Source organism: Hemiscyllium ocellatum, unplaced genomic scaffold, assembly GCF_020745735.1.
Source record: "Hemiscyllium ocellatum isolate sHemOce1 unplaced genomic scaffold, sHemOce1.pat.X.cur. scaffold_223_pat_ctg1, whole genome shotgun sequence".
Taxonomy (NCBI): Eukaryota; Metazoa; Chordata; class Chondrichthyes; order Orectolobiformes; family Hemiscylliidae; genus Hemiscyllium; species Hemiscyllium ocellatum.
Genome location: NW_026868018.1, coordinates 862,682 through 885,783, shown reverse-complemented (window position 1 = coordinate 885,783; position 23,102 = coordinate 862,682). Strand labels below are relative to the sequence as shown.

The window sequence follows — 23,102 nt, the reverse complement described above, 5'->3', positions numbered from 1 at the left end:
ACCATAAATTCGAACTGAACTAATCGCATCTACCTCCACTTAGTCCAAATCCATCCAAGCATTCCCTATCGATATACAGGTCCAAATGCTTTTTCCTATTAGAATCCCATTCCCCTACCGTTTTACTCTACATTTACCCCTTACTAATTCACTAAACCCAATCATCCCTGAACACTATGGGCAATTGAGGACTGCCAGTTCACCTACCCTGTACATCTGTGGCTTGTGGGAAGAAACGGGAGCACCTGGAGGAACACACGCTGACACGGGGAAGCATATCCAAACTCCGCATGGACAGCCACCCAATGCAGGAATTGAACCTGTGTCCCTGGCAGCAGCGCTAACCATTGAGCCACTGTGCCACCCTTAAATTGTAATTGTATTCACAGCTACCACGTCCTCTGCTAGTTTATTCCACATGTGAATCACTCTCTGTACAAAACAAAAAGTAAAATCCGGAACGTCTTTTTAGGGTCTTCCTTTTCTCACCCACTCTTGAATCGCGCCCCCTCCTGGAAAGGGCACCTGCTGTTCACATTACCGATACTCTTCAGGATTTTATAAACCTCCAATAAGTTCACCCCTCAGCCTCCTACACCCCAGTGAAAGAAGTCCCAGCCTACCTAGCCTGTCCTTATAACCGAAAGCATCCGTTACCATCAACATCCTGGTAAATCTCTTCTGAACCCGCTCCGACTTAATAACATCTGTCCTATAACAGCACAACCTGAACTGAGCACAGTATTCCAGAAGAGGCCTCACCAACATCCTGTACAACCTCAATGTAATGTCCCAACTCTTATACTCAAAGGTGTGAGCAATGAAGGCAAGTGTGCTATACATCTTCTGAACAACCCTGTCTACATGTGACATAAACTGCAAAGATCTGAACCCCGAGGTCTCTTTGTTCTATATCACTATGCAAGGCCCGATCAGTGTAAGTCCTGCCCTTTTATCAAGATGAAATATTTGGCATTTATTCCAATCCAGAACATCCTTCTAGTATAAAGGCAATAGAAGTATACTTAAGAGGAAAATCAGTAAGGCAAAAAGGGGACAGGACACAGCTTTGGCGAATAGGGTAAGGACAATCCAAAGGGTTTTTATAAATACATTAAGAGCAAATGGGTTACTAGAGACAGAATAGGGCTCCTCAAGGATCAGCAAGGCAGCCTGTGTGTGGATCTGCAGGCGATGGGGTGGGGAGGGGATACTAAACAAGTATTTTGCATCAGCATTTACTGTGGAGAAGGATATGGAAGATATAGAATGTTGGAAATCGATGGTGACACCTTGAAAAATGTCCATATTACAGCAAAGGTGGTACTGGATGTCTTGGAACGCAGAAAGGTGGATAAATGCCCAGGATTTCATCAGGTGTGTCCTAAAATTCTGTAGGAAGCTAGGGAAGTGATTGCTGGGCCCCTTGCTGAGATTTTTGTATCAGCGATAGTCACAGCTGAGGTGCCAGAAGACTGGGGGTTGGTTAATATGATGATACTGTTTAATGAAGGCGGTTTGGACAAGCCCGGGAACTACAGACCTGTGAGCCTGATGTTGGTGCCAGACAAGTTGTTGGAGGGAACCCTGAGGGACTGGATTTGCATGTATTTGGAAAAGCAAAGACTGATTAGGGATAGTCAGCATGGCTTTGTGTGCGGGAAATCATGTCACTTACTTGACTGAGCTGTTTTATGAAGAAGTAAAAAAGTGGATTTTTGAGGGCAGAGCGGTAGATGGGATCTATATGGACTTCAGTAAGGCGTTCGACAAGGTTCGCCATGGAAGACTAGTTAGCAAGATGAGATCTCATCATACCAGGAGAACTAGCCATTTGGAATATAGAACTGCCTCAAAGGTAGAAGACAGAGGGTGGTGGTAGAAGGTTGTTTTTCGGACTGGAGGACTGTGACCACTGGAGTGCCACAAGGGTCGGTGCTGGGTCCACTACTTCTCATCATTTTCATAAATGATTTGGATGTGAACATAGGAGGTATTGTTAGTAAGTTTCCAGGTGACACCAAAATTGGAGGTGTAGTGGGCAGTGAAGAAGGGTACCTCAGGTTTCAATGGGATCTTGATCAGATGGGGAAATGGGCTGAGGAGTGGCAGATGGAGTTTAATTTAGATAAATGTGAGGTGCTGCTTTTTGGAAAAGCAAAGCCTAGCAGGACTGATAGACTTAATGGTCAGGTCCGAGGGAGTGTTACTGAGCAAAGTTTCCTTACAGTGCAGGTTCATAATTCCTTGAAAGTAGAGTCGCAGGTGGATAGGATAGCGAAGGTGATTGGTATGATTTACATTATTGGTCAGAGCAATGAGTACAGGAGTTGGGCAGTCATGTTGTGGCTGTACAGGACATTGGTTTGGCCACTCTTACAATATTGAGTGCAATTCTGTTCTCCACCTATCAGAAGGATGTTGTGGAACTTGAAAGGTTCAGAAAAGATTGGTGGCAGAATATTCTTTAAAGGGTAGAATAACCAGTGGGAGGTCATTGGACATTGGTACCAATGACACAGGAAGAGAAAAAGATAGGTCCTGATGACAGAATATAGCAAATTAGCCTGGAATATAAAAAAGTAGATACTCGGTCGTAATATCTGAATTACTCCCAGTGCTACATGCTAGTGAGAGTAGGAATAGCAGGATGGAGGAGATGAATGATTGGCTAAAGATCTGGTGTAGGGCAGAAGGATTCACATCTTTTGGTCATTGAGTTCTCCTCTGGAGTAGAAGTGACTTGAATAAGAAGGATGGATTGTCCCTGAATTGGAAGGTGACTAATATCCAGGCAGGGAGATTTGCTAGTACTACTCGGGAGGCATTAAACCAGTGAGGGAGTGGGGGTAAACCTAAAGAGATAGTGAGAAAGGAGGTAAGTCTGAGGCTGGTACAGTTCAGAAATCAAACAGTCAAGGCAGAACGCGGTAGAACCGAGCAGTTACACTGCATTTACTTCAATGCAAGAGGCCTGACAGGGAAGGCAGATGAGCTCAGGTTATGGTTTGAACATGGGACTGGGATATCATTGGTATTATAGAAATATGACTCAGGGATGGATGTGACTGGCAGCTGTATGTTCCAGGGTATAGATGCTATAGGAAGGATAGAAAGGGGGACAAGAGAGGAGGACGAGTGGTGTTTTTGGTTAGGGATAGCATTAGAGTTGTGCTTGGGGACGATATTCATGGGAGTAAGTTCAGTGAAATTATTTGGACGGAACTGGGAAATAAGAAAGGATTGATCACCTTATTGTTAATATCTGCGTGTGTTTCATCTGATTGCTCTGGTTTCCTCCCACTATGTAAAGATGTGCAGGTTAGGTGGATTATCCAGGCTGAATTACCCACAGTGTTCAGGGATGTGCAGGTTAGGTGGATTATCCAGGCTGAATTACCCACAGTGTTCAGGGATGTGCAGGTTGGGTGGATTATCCAGGCTGAATTACCCACAGTGTTCAGGGATGTGCAGGTTGGGTGGATTATCCATGGGAAAGGCAGCATTACATGGGTAGGATGGGAGTCTCTGAGGGTCAGTGCGGATGTGATGGGCTGAATGACCTGCTTCCCCACTGTCTGGATTCTCTGATAATTATAATAGTTTTAAAATAGTTCCAAAAAAAAATTGACCAGATCTAAAAGTTGCTGTTCTAAATTGGATAAAGGTGCATTGTGATTGAACAAGATAAAATCTTTCAATACTTCTTTGCTATTCCCAGGTAAAGGGACGGCTGAAAAGTGGGAACGTAACATAAGGAATAGGAGCAGGAGGAGGCCATCTGGCCCCTCCAGCCTGCTCTGCCATTCAATAAGATCAGGGCTGATCTCAGCTCCACTTTACTGCTCTCTCCCATAACCTTTAATTCCTTTCCTGTTCGTAAATCTACATTTTGACCTAAAGACATTCAAGATGAAAGCCTCAACTGTTTCAATCAGCTGGGAATTCCACAGATTCACAACCCTTTAGCTGAAGAAGTTTCTCCTGAACTCAGTCCTAAATCTGATACCCCCTTATTTTGTTGCTATGCACCATAGTTTGTCCAGTCCACAGTGGAAATGACCTCCCTGATTCTATCTTATCTACTCCTTTCATAATTTTATATTTTTCCTATACAATCTCCCATTATTCTAAATTCCAATGAGGATCATGCCAGTTTTGTCAATCTCTGCTCAGAAGGCAACCCTTTCAACTCCAGACTCAAATTAGTGACCCTGCTCTGCACCCCGTCCAGCGCCATTACATCCTTCCTGAAGTAGGGGACGAAAACCTGTACACAGTACTCCAGGTGTGGCCTCCCCAGCCCCCTGTACAGCTGCAGCATAACCATCCCTCTAGCAATGAAGGACAATATTCCCTTCACTGCCTTAATTACCTGCTGTACCTGCAAACCAACTTCCTGTGATTCATACACAAGGACACCCAGCTCCCTCTGCACAGCAGCCTGCTGCATGTTTTCACCATTTCATCATCCAGTTTGTTGTTAGTCCGACCAAAATGGATGACCTCACATTTCCCAACATTGTCCTCCATCTGCCAGACCCTTAACCACTCAATTAACCTCTCTGTATCCCTGTGCAGACTGACAGTGGCCTCTGCACACATTGCTCTACCACTCATCTTAGTGTCGTCCACTTTTCATGAATCCATGCTGTGTCTGCTCGATGAGACAATTTCTATCCACATAGCTCACTATTTCTTTCTTGAGAGATCAGACATTTCCCCCACTACGGAAGTTATGCTGACACGTCCATTTTAAAATATTGGCATCACATTTGCAGCTTTCCAATCTGTTAGAACCGTCCCAGAGTCAGCAAATTTTAGTGAATTATCACGAGTGTATTTGCTATTTACCCACTGCCATTCCTTACAGTCCCCGGGGATGCATTCCATCACGGCCAGGAGACCCATCTACCTTTCGGCTGGTATCTTTCCCAGCACTGCCTCTTTACTGAGAATGATTGATTGTTTCTCTGTCTTCATCTGCCATTGCCCCCATAGGCCTGCGACAATGAGTATATAGACAGTATGTTCCTGTTAAGGCCGAGGCTGGGAGGTGTAAGGAATGCTGCTGTCAAAAGGAATTGTGGCTCTGGTCAAGAAAATGAAGGAGGGATATGGCAGGTACAGACAGCTGGGTTTGTGTGAATACCTAGAGGTATATAGGGGCAGTAGGAGTATACTCGAGGGAAACTAAGAGGGCAAAAAGGGAACGAGAGAGCTTTGTGAAATGGGTTTGGGGAAAATCCAAAGAGATTCTAGAAATACACTAAGGACAAAAGAGTAACCAGGCAGACAATAGGGACCCTCAAAGATCAACAAAATTGTCTATGGATCTGCAGGAGGCAGGAGAGATACTATCTGCGTATTTCATGTCAGCTTTTACTGAAGGAGGATATGGAAGTGAGAGTTTGGAGAAATAAATAGGGATAACTTGACAAGTGTCCATATAAGTTATGAGGCACTGGAACTTGTATAATGCATCAAGATTGATAAATCCCTGATACATGATCAGGTGAATCCCAGAACTTTGTGGGAAGCTAGGGAAGTGATAGTTGGGTCCCTCGCTGAGATATTTGTATCACCGAGGTGCTGGAAGACTGGCGCCATTATTTGAGAAAGGTGATGAGGAAAAGTCAGGGAACAATACACTGGTGAGCCTGGAGTCAGGTAAGTTGTTGGAAGGGCTTCTCAGGGATAGGATTTAGATGTAATTGGAAAGGTAAGAAATGATTAGGGACAGTCAGCATGGCTTTGTGTATGGAAATCACTAACTTGGACTTCAGAAAGACATTCAAGGTGAAAGAACTAGCTATTTGGATATAAAATTGGCTGTAAGGTTGGAGACAGAGGGTAGTGGTGAAGGGTTGCCTTTCGGACTGGAAGCCTGTGATGAGCAATATGGTGTAAGGATCGGTGCAGGGTTCACTGCTTTTCATCATTTATATCAATGATTCCTATGCTTAGTGACTTTACATAGACACCAAATTGGATCTGGAGGAAGTGGATCGGGAAGAAGGTTACCTCAGAGTACAATGGGACTTCAATCAAATGGGCTGGGGAGTGGCAGGTGGAGTGAATTCAGATAAATGTGAGGTGCTGCATTTTGAAAAAACAAATCAGGGCAGGACTTATACATTTAATGGGAAGGTCCTGGGGAGTGTTGTTGAACAAAGAGACCTTGAGGTGCAGGTTGATAGTTCTTTGAAAGTGGAATCATGGATAGGCAGGGTAGTGAAGGAGGCGTTTGGTGTACTTGGTCAGTGCATTGAGTATTGGAGTTGGGACATTGTTTTGCAGCTCTACAGGACATTGATTCAGCCACATCTGGAATTCTGCTTTCAGTCCTGGTCTCCCTGCTGTAGGAGTGATATTACAGAACATGAAAGGATTCTGAAAAGATGTGCAAAAGTGTTGCCAGGGTTGAGGATTTGAGCTATAGGGAGAGGCTGAATAGGCTGGGGCTGTTTTCCCTGCATCATTGGATGCTGAGAGATGACCTTCGAGGTACATAAAATCGTGAAGGACATGGATAGGGTGAACAACCAGGGTCTTTTCCCAAGGTTAAGTGAGTACAAAACTAGAGGGCACAAGGCTAAGGTGTGAGGCAAGAGATTTTAAAGGGATCTTAGGGGCAATGTTTTCAAGCTGAATATGGAATGAGCTGCCAGAGGAAGTGTGGAGGCTGGTACAATTACAATATTTGAAAGGCATCTGACTTGGTACGTGATTCAGAAAAGTTTAGAAGGATATGGGCAAAGTGCTGGCAAATGGGACAAGATTAATTTGGGATAAATGGGTGGCATGGATGAGTTGGATTGAATGGTCTGTTTCTGTGCTGTACATCTCGGAATTTAACTATTTGAGGATAAATTTGGAGTGCTACGGGTAAATGGGAGGGGAGGAAGGGCAGATTGGCAGCATGTCCAGAGGGAGAGAGTATAGCCGCAATGGGCTGAATAGCCCCCAACCCCTGTGCTCTGTGATACTGCCCCATTCACTGTGAATGATGAAGCTCATCCCAGGGCAGAGCCACAGACATATACAGCACGGAAACAGACCCTTCAGTCGAACTCGTCCGTGCCGACCAGATATCCTATCCTAATCTAGTACGATATAGCAGCAGTTGGCTCATATGCCTCTACACCCTTCCTATTCATACACATCCAGATGCCTTTCAAATGGTGTAACTGTACTAGCTGCCACCACTTCCCCTGACAGTAGCTTCCATACACGCACCATCTCTACATGAAAAAAGTAGTCTCTTGGGTCCCTTTTATATCTTTCCCCTCTCACCTTAAACCTATGCTCTCTAGTTCTGGACTCCCCCACCCCAGGGAAAAGACCTTGTCTATTTATCTCATCAATGCCTCCCATGATTTTATAAACCTCTCTATGAGGTTACCCCTCAGCCTCCCACACTCCTGGGAGGATCCCACCACTCATGTCACAATGGGGCCTGGCTGATTGACGGCAGATTCAGAACAATAGGAGACTAGATGTAATCCTCCAGCCAATGGGAGTGAATGAGGGGTGTTGCCAACAGGCCAGCATGTGACCATGAGCTGTGCACGTGCAGTGTCACTGGGCAGGGGTTGGGAAGAGACCCAGTGAGTGTGAAGGGAGTGGGAGAGAAATGGAGTTAGTGTGGACTGGGAGGGTTTCTCAACTCATGATGTAGGCTGCTAGACCTGAATTAGAAACTCCCAGTAAATGAAAACCAAAAGAACTGTGGATACTTAAATCAGAAACAACAACCAGAAGGTACTGGAAAAGCTCAGCAGGTCTGGCAGCATCTGTGAAGAGAAATCAGAGTTAACATTTTGGATCCGCTGACACTTCCTCAGAACTGATGTCACTGAGAAAAAATGTCAGTTTATATACAGAAGGTAGGGGTTAAGGAGTAAATGATAGGTGGTGATATAGTCCAAAAAGAGATATAGCAGCAATTGGACAAAGGAATGAATAATGATCTGGCTGGTGGAGGGTTAATAGATGTTAATGGAGACTGTTAGTGACTAACCATAGGTAATGTGTAATGGCAGGCTATGTAATAACAAGGCCTGGTGTGTGGGGTGGGCCACTAGGGCGCAAGGACGTGGGAGACTTAGGACCTAAAATTAATGAATTCCGTTTTAAGGTCAGAGGCCTGAAGGGTCCCCCAAGTACAAAATGAGGTTTGTTCTTCCAGCTTACGTTAAAGTTTGGCGCAGGAGAAGTACAGCCGGTCAGACAGTATCCAAGGAGCAGGAGAATTGACATATTGGGCCTGAGCCCTTCAGCAGGATTCTGAGTGGGGAAGAGGGTTGACAGATAATAGGATGTGTGTGTGGGGCTGGCGAGAAGGTAGTTGGGAAGGCGATAGGAAGATGCTGGTGGAGGGTAATGGTGAGAGGGTGGAGTGGGTAATTAAGAAGGAAGATGGGCAGGTGGGACTGTTCGAGAGGGTGGTGCTGAGTTGGAGGGCTGGATCTGGGATATGGTGGGGGGAGGGGAAATGATGAAACATTGATTCTGTACTTAAAGGGTCCCAAGGTAGAAGATGAGGTATTCTTGCTCCAGGAGTCATGTAGCTAGGATTTTGTGGTGGAGGTGGCCCAGGACATGCATGTCCTTGGCAGAGTGAGAGGGTGGGTTGTAGAAACGGTTGACCACAGGACAGTGGGGTTGATTGGTGCACGTCTCCCAGAAAGGTTCCCTGAAACATTCTGCAAGTTGGCGTCCTGTCTCCCCATTGTAGAGAGCAATGAACACAATAGATGAGGTTATTCAATGTACAGGAAAATCTCTGCTGGATGTGGAAGGGACCTCTGGTGTCTTGGATGGAGGTGAGGGGAAGGTGTGGGCACAGGATTTACACCTCTTGCAATGGCAGGCAAAGGTGTTGGGAGTGGAGGATGGGTTGGTGGGGAGCATGGGTCTAATGCGGAAGTCACAGGGAATGGTCTCTGAGGAATGCTGAAAGGGGTGTGGAGGGAAAGATATCTCTGTTGGTGGGGTCTGATTGTCGGTGGTGGAAATGGCAGAGGATGATGTGTTGTATCTGACTGAAAAGCGAGGACTTGGGGGTTCTATCCTTGCTGCGGTTGGAGGGGTGGGGCTCAAGAGCAGAGGTGCAGGAAGTGGTGGAGATACACTGAAGGGTATTGTTGACCACATGGGAGGGGAAATTGCTGTCCTTGAAATACAGGGCCATTTGGTATGTTCTGGAGTGTTCTGCATCAAGCTTCCCTGGAACACTGCATTAAGAATGAGACAGATGTTGGCCAGGGAACAGGCTCGTGTGTTAAAGTGGCAGGCAACTGGAAGCTCAGAGTCTGTTTTGGTCTGAGGGGGAGCATAGATTTGTCCAGATTGCACTTCGTCTCTTTGTAGGGACTGTCAGATTTAGTCCCAATCACCCACTTCATGATGCTAACCTGTAAACTCCTTATTTTCAATTCCCTGCAGCTCCTTATAAACACACATTCCAGTACCGTTTTAGGCGGAATGTTCCAGATTCTAACAACTGTCTGTTCACCCAGAAACTGCTGAGGTCCATGTTGACTCTGGGGCTACAAAGGATTGAATTGAAAGATGAGATGCTTTTCCTGAGCTCCCATTGAGATGTATTGGAACAGTACAGGAGGCTGAGGGCAGTGTAGTTGTGAGCAGACAATGAAAATGACAGGGCTGCACTGAGAGGGCTGCTTGGCTCAATGAGTATTTTGGAGTTGGGTGTAAACAGAGCGAGGTGGGACAGGGAGAATGTGAAGCTGAAACTCCGTTTTGTTTCAGCCCATTCAGAAATGGTCCCAAAGGTAACAGCCAGTTTGTAAGCGATACCTGTGGAAATTTTGTAACGGTTTTTAAGGTATAACGTATCAACATAAGTAAAGAATACGGGATTTTGATTACAATGTTTGAAGGGTAGGAAGATTGCTCGCTCATTTAAATTCTCTAAATGGGAGTAACTAGCTGAATCTAGAGAGCCTGTGTGACAGGAGACCTCAGACCCATGGTGTTCTCCTCTTGTACAATGTGGGAAAATTAGGGATGTTTCCAGTGTCCCTGACAGGCTGTGTGTGCAGGAAATGTGCCCATCAGCAGCTACTGGGAAACTGCTTTTCAGACCTGGAGCTGTGAGTGGACTCACTGTGGAGCATCTGCAATACTGAGAATGTTATGAACAGCATGTTCAGTGAGTTAGTCACACTGCAGGTGAGGGTTACACAGGCAGAAAGGGAATGGGGGATCATCAGGTCAAGTAAAAGGCTCAGGAAGGAAGTGCAGGAGTTCCCAGTGGTTATTCCCTTCCCAAACAGATACTGTATACCGCTTGGGATTCGTGTGGGTGTGTGCGTATGTGTTGGTCTCAGAGGCAATCAGCAACAGCCAGGTTCATGACACCGTAGATAGCTCTGCTGCCCAAAACGGGAAGAAAGATAGTGACAGGGGATTCAATAGTCAGTGATACAGACAGGCACTTCTATGGCCACAGCCATGAATCCAGGATGGTATGTTATCTCCCTGGTGATAGGATCCGCGATATCCTGGTGCAGCTACAGAACATTCTGGAGCTGGAGGGTAAACAGCCCGTGGTTGGAGAACACATCAATACCAACGACAGCATGAAACAAAGGGATGAGTGTTTGAAAGCTGGATATTGGGAGAGCAGGGACACATTATAATGCAGCTCCTGAAATGAAATGATGTCAGACTTGCTCCCAGTGCCATGTGCTAGTGAGAGCAGGAATAAGAGGGTAGATCAGCCGGATATGTGGCTGGAGAAATGGTGTACCATGGAAGGGTTTAGATTGTTCAGGCATTGGGAGCGTTTCTGGGTTAGGTGGGAACTGTACCAGCCTGACCGGTTACCCCTGGGCAGAGCTGGGTCAAATCTCCTGGGGAGGGGGGGGGGGCGCTATTGCCAGTTCCATTGGTGAGGTATTAACTAGTCTGGCAGGGGGGTGGGAGCTAAAGTGTCAGGTTAGATGGGTCAGATTCAGGACAGAGAGTGGGAGGTAGAATATTAGTGATGTCGTCAGCGGCTCCGAAAACCGAAGGAAAGGAGGATTAAACGAGGATTGAGACCCTCTTCATCCATCAGTCCTGACATCCCAGGAATCAGAGTCAACAAAATCTGGCGCTGTACAGCTATCTGTCTCCAGTGCTTCAGCAAAATGGTGGGAATCTGCAACAAACCCAAGAAGTGCTGGAGATCCCCAGCAGGTCGGGCGGCATCTGAAATGGTGACACCTGCAGGAAACATTACAGCCTTGGTCATCTTTTTCACTGTCCACTAAACCTCCAATTTTGGCGTCATCTGCAAAATTACTAATACCTCCTATGTTTACATCCAAATCATTGATATAAATGATGAAAAATAGTGGATACACACCAGTCCCTGTGACACTCCACAGGCCTCCAGTCTGAAAAACATCCCTCCACCACCACTCTCTGTCTTCTACCTTTGAGCCAGTTCTGTACTCAGATAGCTGGTTTCTGCTTTATTCCATGCGATCTAAGCTTGCTAACCAGTCTCCCATGAGAAAGCTTGCCGAATGCCTTACTAAAGTCCACATTGATCATGTCGACCAGTCTGCTCTCATCAATCATTTTTGTTACTTCAAAAAACATTCTACCCCCTGGAAAACATAACAGTTACAGCATCAGAATAATCAGCCCACCGTGTCTGTGCAGGTCATGATGCCATTCTAAACTAATTCCATCTGCCTGTACATGATCCATATCCCTGATAACCTATGCCTGCTTATGTGTCTGTCCGAATGCCTGTTAAATTGTGATTGTTTCTGCCTTCCCCATCTCCCAGGAGAATACATTCTAGTCACTTATCAACTTCTGTACAAGACACTTGTCTGACACAACTCCCTTTAAACTTGCACAGATTTGTTGGAAACGCTGAGCAGGTCGTGCAGCATCTGGGAAGACAAATCAGTTAAAGTGTCTGGTCTGGTCTGGTCACCCTTCCTCACATACATTAACTCTAATTTCTTTTCACAGATGCTGCTAGACCTGCTGAGCTTTTCCAGAAACTTCTGATTCTCTTCCTGGTTTACAGAATCTGCAGTTGTTTCGGTTTTCATATCCTTTAAACTTTCCCCCTCTCCTCTAGAATTTGTCATTTCCACCTTTGGGAAAAAAAATCACATTATTCGTTTGGACTCCCCTACTCTGGGGGAAAAAAAGAAACCATGACTAGTCACCCTATCATTGCTCCTCATAATTTTATAAAGTTCGATAAAGCCACCTAAAGTGTCCAGTGCTGCAGGGAAATAGCCTCAGCCTATTCAGCCTCTCCCTATGATTCAAATGTTCCAATACTGGTAACACCCTCGTAAAACTTTTCTGAACTCTTGCAAATTTCCCAACATCTTTCCTCTAGCAGGGAAACTGGAATTGAAAGCAGTCTGGGCATTTCAAAAGTGGCCAAGCCAATAAACTGTGCAACTGAAACCTGATCTCCCAACTCCTATACTCAATGCACTGCCCAATAACAGCTAGCATACCAAACACCACCTTCACTGACCTGTCTACCTCAACCACACTTCCAAGGAACTATCAACCCACACTGCAAGAACCTGCTATTAAGAGGTTGAGTCCTATTCTGGTAACATCTTTCTGAAATCAGGGAGACTACAATTGAATGCAGTATTCTAACACTGGCCTCACCAATGCCCTACTCAGCCACAACGTGACCTCCTAACCCCCATACTCAGTGACAGAATCCCTACAGTGTGGAAGCAGGTCTTTTGGCCCAAGAGACCATACCAACCATCGGAACAGCATTCCACCCTAACCTACCATTCCCTAAAGCTAATCCAGCTAACCTGCATGATTTTGGATTTGTGGGAGGGAATTAAGAGCACCCAGAGGCAGCCCACGCAGAGACACAGGGAGAATGTGCAAACACCACACAGACAATGGAATCGAACTAGAGTCCATTTATTGATCAGCATGTTCCAAATGCCACGCTCAGCACCTGATCTCCCTGAAACTCACTTTCCAGAAACTATGCAGTTGTTCTGTGACGTTCAGACAGAATTAAGCTGAGGAGGAGAAAACAGGAACAGGGTTGAGTTGTAGATCTATAAAATAACTCTCCATCTTCCCCCCTCTCTATTCCCCTGTCTCCTCCCACTCTGTCTGCTCCCCCCTCTCTATCAGTCAGCCCTTTGTTGGTCACCACCACCCCTGTCGCCCCCCCCCCAATCGTTCTGTCCCCCTATCTGTCGGTCTGTTGCGCCCTCAGTCTTTCCCCCTCTCTGTCAGTCGCTCCCCCGTCAGTCGCACACCCATCTTCCCCCGCCCCCACGTCGGTTGCACCCCCCTCGGTCCGTTCCCCCTCTCTGTCGGTCCCCCCCCCAACCGTCAGTCACCCCCTCTGTTCCCCCCGTCTGTTCCCCTCCTCTCTAATCTCACTTTCTATCCTCAACCATTTCTGTCCCACCACTCTCGATCCACCCACCCTCTCTCTCCCTCCACCCACCCCCTCCCAGTCCCCGAGTTCTGTATTCCCCCCACCGCAGGGAAAATATCTTCTCTATTTACCCTATCTATGCCCGGCCTGATTTTAATAGTCTCTTTCCGCTCACCGTTCAGCCTCTGATGCTCCAGGGAAAACAGCCTATCCAGCCCTGGCAGCATCCTATAATTCTTTTCTGACCCCTTTCAAGTTTGAGAACATCCATCTGATCGGAAGGAGACCAGAACTGCAAGGAATATTACAAAAGTTGCTGAATCAATGTCCTGTACAGCCGCAATATGACCTCCCAACCACTGTACTCAATGCTCTGACCAATAAAGGCAAGCAGACCAACTGCCACCATCACTAATCTATCTACTTGCTACTCTACTTTCAAGGAACTATGAACCTGCGCTCCAAGGACTCTTTGTTGAGCAGCACTCTCCAGGAACTTACTATTAACTGTAAGTCCTGCTAAAGTTTGTTTTTCCAAAATGCAGCAGCTCGCAATTTTCTAAACTGAACCCCTCAGCCCATCACCCAGCTGATCCAGATCCTCTTGTACTCTGAGGTAATCTTTTTCCCTGTCGACCACACCTCCCATTTTGCTGTCATCCGCCAACTTATTTACAATACCTCTTATGTTCACATCCAAATCATGGATATAAATGATAAAACATAGTGGATCCAGCACCGATCCTTGTGACACTCCACTGGTCACAGGCCTCCAGCCTGTAAAGCACCCTCTGCCTTCTACCTTCGGGCCAGTTCTGTCCTCCATACGATCTAACCTTGCTGACCAGTCTCCCGTGAGGAACCTTGTCAAACGCCATACTGAAGTCCATGCTCTGACCTCAGCAATCTTCTTTGATCCTTGTTCAAAAAAACTGAGTCAGATTTATGAGACATGATTTCCCATGCACAAAGCTGTTATTAATATCCAGGATTTAACTCTGTACATCGGGGTCTGCGTTGCCCAGTTATAGGTGTTAATATTCGGGATGAAGTTCAAGTACGCCAGTATTTTGTTAGTGACTGTGTGTTGAGTCTTGTTAATATCGCCAACACAGGTTTTGCCCACGAGGAAATGGTGGCAGTGTCCTTACCTCTAGACCAGGAGGATTGAGCTCAGAGTTGAGGAACAGCATCTTTGAAGAGGATGATCAGAAAACCTGCCCAAGCCACCAGGCCATACTGTCTCCCAGCTGTCCCTGCCTCAGCCTCCAAACAGAACCTTCCTGTAGTTTCTCTCCTGTCAGACTCTCCCATTGCACAGTTTGTCCAGGATCCCCTCCTGCTGCTGCACTGATCCTGTCCCTCACTGACCTGTCCATCCCCAAGTGTCCTCCACATTCATTCATTGTTTACAATCTCATTACCCCAGTTCTCCAGCCCCACCCCTTCCCATCTATGGAGACGACTCAGTGGTTAGCATTGCTGCCTCACAGCACCAGGTACCCGGTTTTGATTCCGGCCAAACCCAGAGTTTATGCATTCTCCCCATGTCTGAGCGGGTTTCCTCCGGGTGCTCCAGTTTCCTCCCCCAATCCAAAGATGGGCAGGACAGGTGAATTGGCCATTCTAAATTGCCCCTCGTATTAGTTACATTAGTCAGGGGTAAATTTAGGGTAGGGGAATGGGTCTGTATAAGTTACTGTGTGGAGGGTCGGTATGGACTTGTTTGGCCGAAGGGCCAGTTTCCATACTGGAGGCATTCTGATATATTAGGCAGCAGCTGCTGTCAATCACCCGGACTCCTGTATGATCGGGAGCACGTGCTGTAGGAGGGGAGGCCAGTGTACGGGCACAGTGCTGGCCAATTGTGGGAGTATGCACAGTACGGGTCAGTGCCAGCGAGGGAGGCTGTGGGTGTGACGGATTAATCTGTCATTGGCAGCTTCCTCCCTCTGGGAGCAGGACCCAGGGGAATGGCCCCTTTCCTGGCCCCCCTGCCATGTGATCAGGCTATCAGTGGGGCAGCATTTTGTAGAAAGTTATCAGAACTCTTTTGTGAAGATTCAGGGTTTTTATGGAAAGGGACAAGGATGGGCCTGCAATTAGAGCTCTAATTCGGTTCATTTTAGTAAGACGGGTTTTGGCCAGAGTGTGCAGGAAACAGGTGTATGCAGGTTATGCAGGATGGTTGTCGTCCGAGGGTTTCCGAACAACACCCCCGCCTACCCCCCCCGGACTCAGAGCCAGATTCATTGATTTGTTTCTTAGTCCGCAGACAAGAGCTAGGAAACTGAATTCAAAGAGAGGAGAGAGTGTGAGAGAACTGGGTGTGGAGGGAAGGAGTGAGGAGGTTGGTTTGGATTTCAGTTCACAGAAGAAAGAAATTGTTAGACTGAGAGTTAAAACTTTGGGAAACATGAAACTACAATTTAATACTATAATTGTCTTATAAAGATCCATCCTGTATTAATGTGGTGAGTTGTTTTCTCAGGTGTAGGATACTGAAAGGGTGGATTTGCAGATGAGAAATTCAAATTGAACTTCATGTTCAGATCTGATAGTTACTTGATCCGTGCCGGTCTGGATATTCATTGGCCTTTTCATGTGGAAGGAAAGGTGTGTATTCTGTCCGTGGGCAAATATTCCAAATCTCAATGTGACTGGAAAAATACTGAGACACAGCCAAGTCCATGTTAGTGTGGTGACTGGGGAGAGTGACTTCATTTTATTTTTGAAAATCTGAAAAATCATGGCATGTTTCCCAGGAACAATTAAGCCACAGCTTTGCTTTGCAGAAGGACAAGTCTTTAATTAACCATACAACCAGAAAGACACAAGGATACCTGCACCATGGGAATACTATGAAAATGGGATTGTTGAAAAGGATTGTAATCCATTGGCATTCTCACGTCGGTTTCAGCGCCGTGGGGAAACACTGGAAATGTGCTGAATGCAGTGTAGGTTTCAGTTATTAAAGTGTAAAAAGTGCAGAACAATTTACAAGGATGTTGTCAGGGGTTTGAGTTATAGGGAGAGGTTGGACAAGCTAGGATTTTATTGTTTAGAGCAGAGGAAACTGAAGGGGGACTGTTCTAGAAGTGTATAAGAACATGAGGGGCACGGATGAGGTGAATGCACTGTGTTTTTTCCCAGGGAATCAAGGACTGGAGGGCATCAGTTGAAGGTTAGAGGGGAAAGAATAAAAGGGAAGCTGAGGGGCAACTGTTTTACACAGAGGGTGATATGTATATGGAATGAGCTGCCAGTGGAAGTGGTTGTGGTGGGTACACTCTCATAACAGGTAAAAGACATTTGGACAAATACATGGATAGGAAAGGGTCAGAAGCAGATGAGCCAAGTGCAGGGAAATGGGGTCAGTGTGGATGGACATTCTGGTCAGCATGGCCCAGTTTGGGCCAAAGGGCCTGTCTCTGCTGCAGGATGCTATTTCTCCCACTAACACTGTTGGTATCCTGGGATGTATTCCATCAGGGTAATGAGACTTGTGTACATTTAGCTCCATTAGCTTGCCCAGCTGTAACACTTTCATGATAATGGTTATTTCTAGGTCCTCCCCTTCCTCAGTCTCCTTATCAATTACTGGCATGTTCTTCATATCCTCCACTGTGAAGACTGACTGCTGTGTATTCATATTCCTGAACCCTGCTGGATAGCAATAATTAGGTACAGAACCCTGCGAGGTCTTCTTTGAGTTTTTATTGATGAGACATGGCAGTTACTTGGATAGTGTACATGCAAAACACCTCCAGGCCGCATCAGGTAACTCCCCATCTGTCCGGTGTACGGCTCCCATTCTTATACCTTTGTGGTTTGGGACTTTGAATAGAGACTGTCTCTCAGTATTTTCTCCATGGCAACGGTCAGTTAGAAAGTCTAGTTCAGTTTAGCATTTGTGGTTAAAACATACACCCCTCCCCCCACACCCCTGTGGCTCCCTCAAGTATCTGACAGGCGCTTCAGTTTCAGTGGGGTTGCCTATCAGGATTCTGATATGGAGGAGCTGGTGTTGGGATGGGGTAGACAAAGTTATAAATCACACATCACCAGGTTATAATCCAACAGGTTTATTTGGAAGTACAAGCTTTTGGAGTGTGCTGTGATTTTTAACTTGATCAGGATTATCTCTATGGTCACAGTTACAATTACAGAGGCCATATGTTCCCCACACAATAGGTTCCCCTCTAGCAGTGTAAACTGCTATTCTGGCCCTGAGGATAGCTACTCATCACTTTTCTCCCCCAGTCCCATCTAGCTTTCTGTTGATTGTTAAAGTTTTTTTCTCTTCTCCTAGTTTCTTCGTGGTCGTTGCCAATTTGTTTGCCTTCTATTTCAATTTGATAGACTCCCTTATTTCCTGAGCCACTCATGGCAGATTATACTTTTTCTGAGCACTTCGAAAAATTGCTTTGGTATTCCCCCACTGTCCGTCAACTTTCCCACCCTAAAGTCTTTGCTTCCAGTCTACATTAGCCAGCTCCTGTCTCAACCTATTGTAGTCTCCTTTGTTTAAGCACAGGATCTTGGGATTGGATCTAATCTTCCAGCTTTCCAGCTGTGTTCTAAGTTCAACCAGATTTATCAGAAGTCTTTTATCAGATTACGAGGTGAGGCGAAGTTTCCTGGGTACTTTGCGTTTCATTGTCAAAGACCTTAGATATGTAGTAAAGTATAGGATAGATATTCACAACAGAGTATTCTGGACGGTGTGAATGTACTACACAGTCTAAAAACCATAAATCACTGTCTCCCCTGAGTTTAAAATTGCAAAATCATTATCTCCCACTTGCTTCCTCACTATCTAGGTTTGGAACGCTAATCCACCTGACTATCCTGCTTTTTCCAAAATCTCCTTTGGTGAAGGTGGTGAGTTTTGGATTCAGCTTTCCAGTTATTACCGTAAGAAGATGAGCACTGGGCACAGGAGAGGCAATGCAGCCCTTCGAACCAGCCCCACCATTTAATACGGTGATGATTGAGCTCACCTCGGTCTCAGCTGGGTTTTCCCACCTGCTCTCTCTCTCCCTTCATCTCATTACAAATTCAACATCTGTATCTCTTCATTAAATCTGCTCATTGTCCTGGTATCCACCGTATTTTGAATAGGGAATTCCACAGATTCACAATACATTGAGATAGGTACATTCTTCTTCATGAGAATAGAATAGAGTCCCTACAGTGCAGAAACAGGTTATTCATCCAGCAAATCCACACCAACCTATGATGAGCATCCCATTCAGACCCACCCTGTCCCTGTAACCCTGCATTTCCCATGGCTAATGGCCTAACTGGCACATACATGGACACTGTGGGCAATTTAGCATAGGCAATCCACCTAACCTGCACATCTTTGGACTGTGGGAGGAAGCTCGAGCACCCTAGGAAACCCACACAGACATGGTGAGAATGTGTAAACTCCAGACAGTCGCATCTGGCTGAAATAAAACCCGGGTCCCTGACGCTGTGAGGCAGCAGTGCTAACCACTCAGCTACATCTGCTTAAAATCTGCTACCCCTTATTAACCACACCACCCCGCAATCTATGTTCCTTACGTCAGAAATCAGGTTGTGGAAGCGGATGTCTCAGTAAAATCCAGTGACAGTCCATGTGTCCTGTGTGTATGAATGGGGATCCAACCTCCAGCCCACACTTTTCATTCACTATCCAGAAACATGTCTCCAGTGGCTTCATGGGGGCTACAACTCCCACAATCCCTGAGGCAGGGACTACGCGTGTGAGGGGAAGCCCAGAACTGCACATGTACAGAATATGGGAAGATTTTGGAGCATGTGCTCTGGGGTAATTAGCGGAAAGCATTTGACATTGTGATTGGCTGGAGGAGGAAGAAATCCGCTTGTAGTATTGACAGGTTGGGGGTTCAAAGGGTCACCACACCCACATGGGCCCAAGTTCCATCCCCAACTTGTCATAATGCTGGGAATCGACCAATGGGAAACAGAAGGATCTGACTCATTCTCCCAGACTGAAGGTTCCTCTTCTGTCCAGGGTCTGCCACCTCCCTTTCTGTTTCCTTTTCTTTCATTCTGCTGTTACATTATTGACTTGCAGTAACTGAAGGGAAAGGAAGTGAACCCAGAAAGGGTGCAGAGTCTAACCAGGGACGGGAAGTGGTGGCATGGGTCTGTTTATCAGTAACTCCATGAGAATGGGGAGGGTGTACATTAGGGACAGCAGAGGCAGAATGGTGGGAGAGAGTAAGTGGGCTGGAGCGTTACAGCTTTTGCGGAAGAAAGGGGAAAAAGATATTATAGAGAAACTAGAATTGTCTGCCCTGAATTTCTAATCTGTACATATTTGTTTATTCAGGGTGCTCAATGGTGAAGATTCACAGCCTGAAATCTCAAACTCATGTGCAGATTGTGATTAAGTTAACCAGCATTTGAAGAACCAAAGATAGAGAATAACTTGGCCAAAATCCAGCAACACTCTCCTTCCCAACATTGTCTGTCTCTCTGCGCCAAATGGACTGTGAATGGTTCAAGACAGCAGCTCACTACCATCTTCTCAAGGGTAACTAGAGATGGGGAATAAATGCTGGCTGAGCCAGTGATGCCCATATCCTGGAAATGGTTTCTATCTCTAGTTGCTGAACCCCAGTTGATGTTACTGCAGGATGATGAGGGACGCTGAGTGCATCCCCCAGGAGGCAGCACCATCACATTACCCCTGCCTACACCCACACAGTAACACCGCAACATCACTGGAACAAAAGGCAGTGAAACCAAAGGAGGACTTGGATATAGTTCTTCAAGGTAAAGTCATGAAAGGGGATTGGAACCCAGCAGGAACAGGAGACTGAGCTGGATGGTCTGCTGTTTCCCATTGAATGGTGGAGCAGGATTGAAAGGCTGAATGGTCTCCTCCTGCTGCTATCTCCCAGGTATGTATATAGCCATGGAGCCCGGGAAGGAAGGAGTGGGCAGGGATTCTCCAGGAGATTGCACTTCCACAACAGTTTTCAGTGAGGGATGGTTTGATGGATTTTATTTAACATTTATCTTTAACACAAGGTTTGTAAATTTGCTTTTAAAATATTGTAGCTATTTATTCCACAATAAATAAAACTAAAAGAAATGAAACTATCTGAATGTAACAGTTTTTAAAATTTCAACGCCCTGTAAAACAAATCCTGTCTACTCCCGGACACCATCAGTTTCCAGTTACTCAAGCTCCAGGGAAATATTCCCTCCCTGTCTGAACCTTTGGTTTGATTTAACTGTTTTTCAGTTCTGGTTCTGTGAGCTGTGAAGTGTTCTTTATTCCCCATTTCTCTGACCCAGATGTGTTATCTCACACAGCTGAGCAACCTTCCCACCATCAACATCAACACCCTCCATTACACCATTTTGGTTCCCATATAATCACCAGCAGTAAACCACCCATGTAACCAATTGAATATTTATAAACAACGCCCCTTACAGGCAAAGCAAACCATTACAAATGACAAAGTGGGAAGAGACCAAATCAAAGTAGAGTTGGGGGTGAGGGGGCAGCGATGGAGATAAAGCACTGTATCACTGCGGTACCCACCTCTATCTAAAGACATTGGGAAAATTGAGATGCATTACATGCTCCTTCTCCAAGGACACCCTGTTGTGTCGACTTTATCCACAATCATATAATAGAATCCTGACAGTGTGGAAGGAGAGCATTGGCCCATCAAATCCCACCAACTATCCAAACAGCATCCCATCTGGAGCACTCCACCCCTGTAACACTGCATTGCCCATGGCTGATCCACCAAGTCTGCACAATCCTGGACACTGTGGACAATTTACCATGACTGATCCACCTAACCCACAAATCTTTGGACTGTGGGAGGAAATCAGAGCACCTGGAGTGGACCCACACTAGCCTGGGGAGAATGTGCAGACTCTACACAGGCTGTTGACCAAGGCTGGACTCCAACCTTGTACCTAGTGCTGTGAAGCAGCAGTGCTATAGAGCAATTTAAATCAAAATAAATGACCCCGGCTCATTGCTGTTTGTGGAGACTCATTGCCCAGAGAGACATCCTGAGATTCAGAAAGAGACAATATGAATTTAGTCAACTCCTGTCAAGTTAATGTGATTAACAACAACATCAATACTCCAACAGTGTCATCAGACCTCGTGCCTACTCTATCATTTACGATTTTTACCCCATGGGAAGTTTGTTACCAGCTTCAATGACAGCCGTAATGCTCTGACCACTTTGACAGAGCCAGTGCTAGTCAGTTCTAATAGTTATCAATAGATTGTATCTAAACAGGATGCCCCACAACAGGAAGTGCTCTGGCACTCAATGCCCGTAAGTCAAGGTCATTTTCCTAAAACCACTCACGACTGGCAATACCATTGAAGGTATTTTATACAGTTACCTTACAGTCTCAATTGCAAGTTCCAGTCCATGAAGCAGCCAGTAACATGCCCCAGTGAATTGAATTCTAACAGCAGCATTGCCCTGGCAGGAGAGATTGAGGAGCTTGAAGCTGTCTTCTCTGGAGTATCTAAACATGAAACACTTCAAATGAACAAAAATCTTCAAGAGCTCAAGAGGATAGATACAGGAAGGAAGTGCTCCCTGGCTGGTGTGCCTGGAATGAAATAAGCACTAACTACAGTATCTTTACCCAACATCCCCTTTAGCTGCATAAATGTTGAAGATTTATTTGCTGCTCTAATTCCACTCTCTTGATCACTCCAATTTTTAACTGCTGTAATGTTTGTACCAGCCACCGCCTTTCCTCTCACAGCTCATTCCGTGTGAGCCAAACACACTTTGTGAAAAAAGTTGCCCCTCAGATCCCTGTTAAATCGTTTCCCCTTACCTTAAATGTAATTTACACTGTAGAATCTTTATGACTGCAAAGTTATTAAAAGTTGAGAGGTACTTAGAAGCAGCATAATAACATTCATAGTTTAGTCAGTGAACGGAAGCAAATAAATTCAAGGTATTGTGAACATTACAATGAACAACAGACACAAGTTGATAAAATGTTGGTTTGAAAACAATTCAGTAGACACTTAGATATTTTCTAATCAACTCTGATGTGCTTTGACACATCTCTGTTGAAGGTTAGAATTGAATCCATACCGCCTGGTCTTTCAGTACAGACATTACCAGAGCCCTACATAATGTTCCTATGCAAGAAGGGCAGGACTATAATCACATACTTACTGTGTTTACTCACAGGGAAAACTGCTCAAATATTTTTGTGATAATCAGACTGGGTTGTATTCGACAATTCCAGTGTGTAATGGACAGATAAAAGGAATTAGTAGTTTCTAAAAATGTTGGAACGAAGCGACAATGATCTTAAACAAATATAAATCTCATGATAATCAAGTAATTAAATATGTTTGAAGCAGTTATTTATGTACTCAAAATTAAACTGCTTTGTAATGCTCATGACTTGGAAGTAAAGCATTAGTCATTCAATGTGACTATTAAGCGAAAGATAATTTCCCTCATTTTCACAAAATTGTGATTTCTAAGAATTCAAGATTTATTGTAAAAGAATAGAGCAAACATTTGTTAATTCTGGTTTGTATAGACAAGAAACACATGAAATTAACACAATGTTTAACATGAAAAATACTTAGCTCTATTGTAATAATCAGAAATATAGAAATGTTAGCGTTGAAATGAAATACAATCAA

General features: G+C 45.4%; 1 long non-coding RNA gene across 3 annotated transcripts in view; it reads left to right on the top strand.

Moving 5' to 3' along the window:
• The window catches only part of LOC132811604 (uncharacterized), a 56,634-nt gene that overhangs the window by 20,052 nt on the left and 13,480 nt on the right, over positions 1–23,102 (top strand). The gene's annotated exons all lie outside the window — the stretch shown is intronic.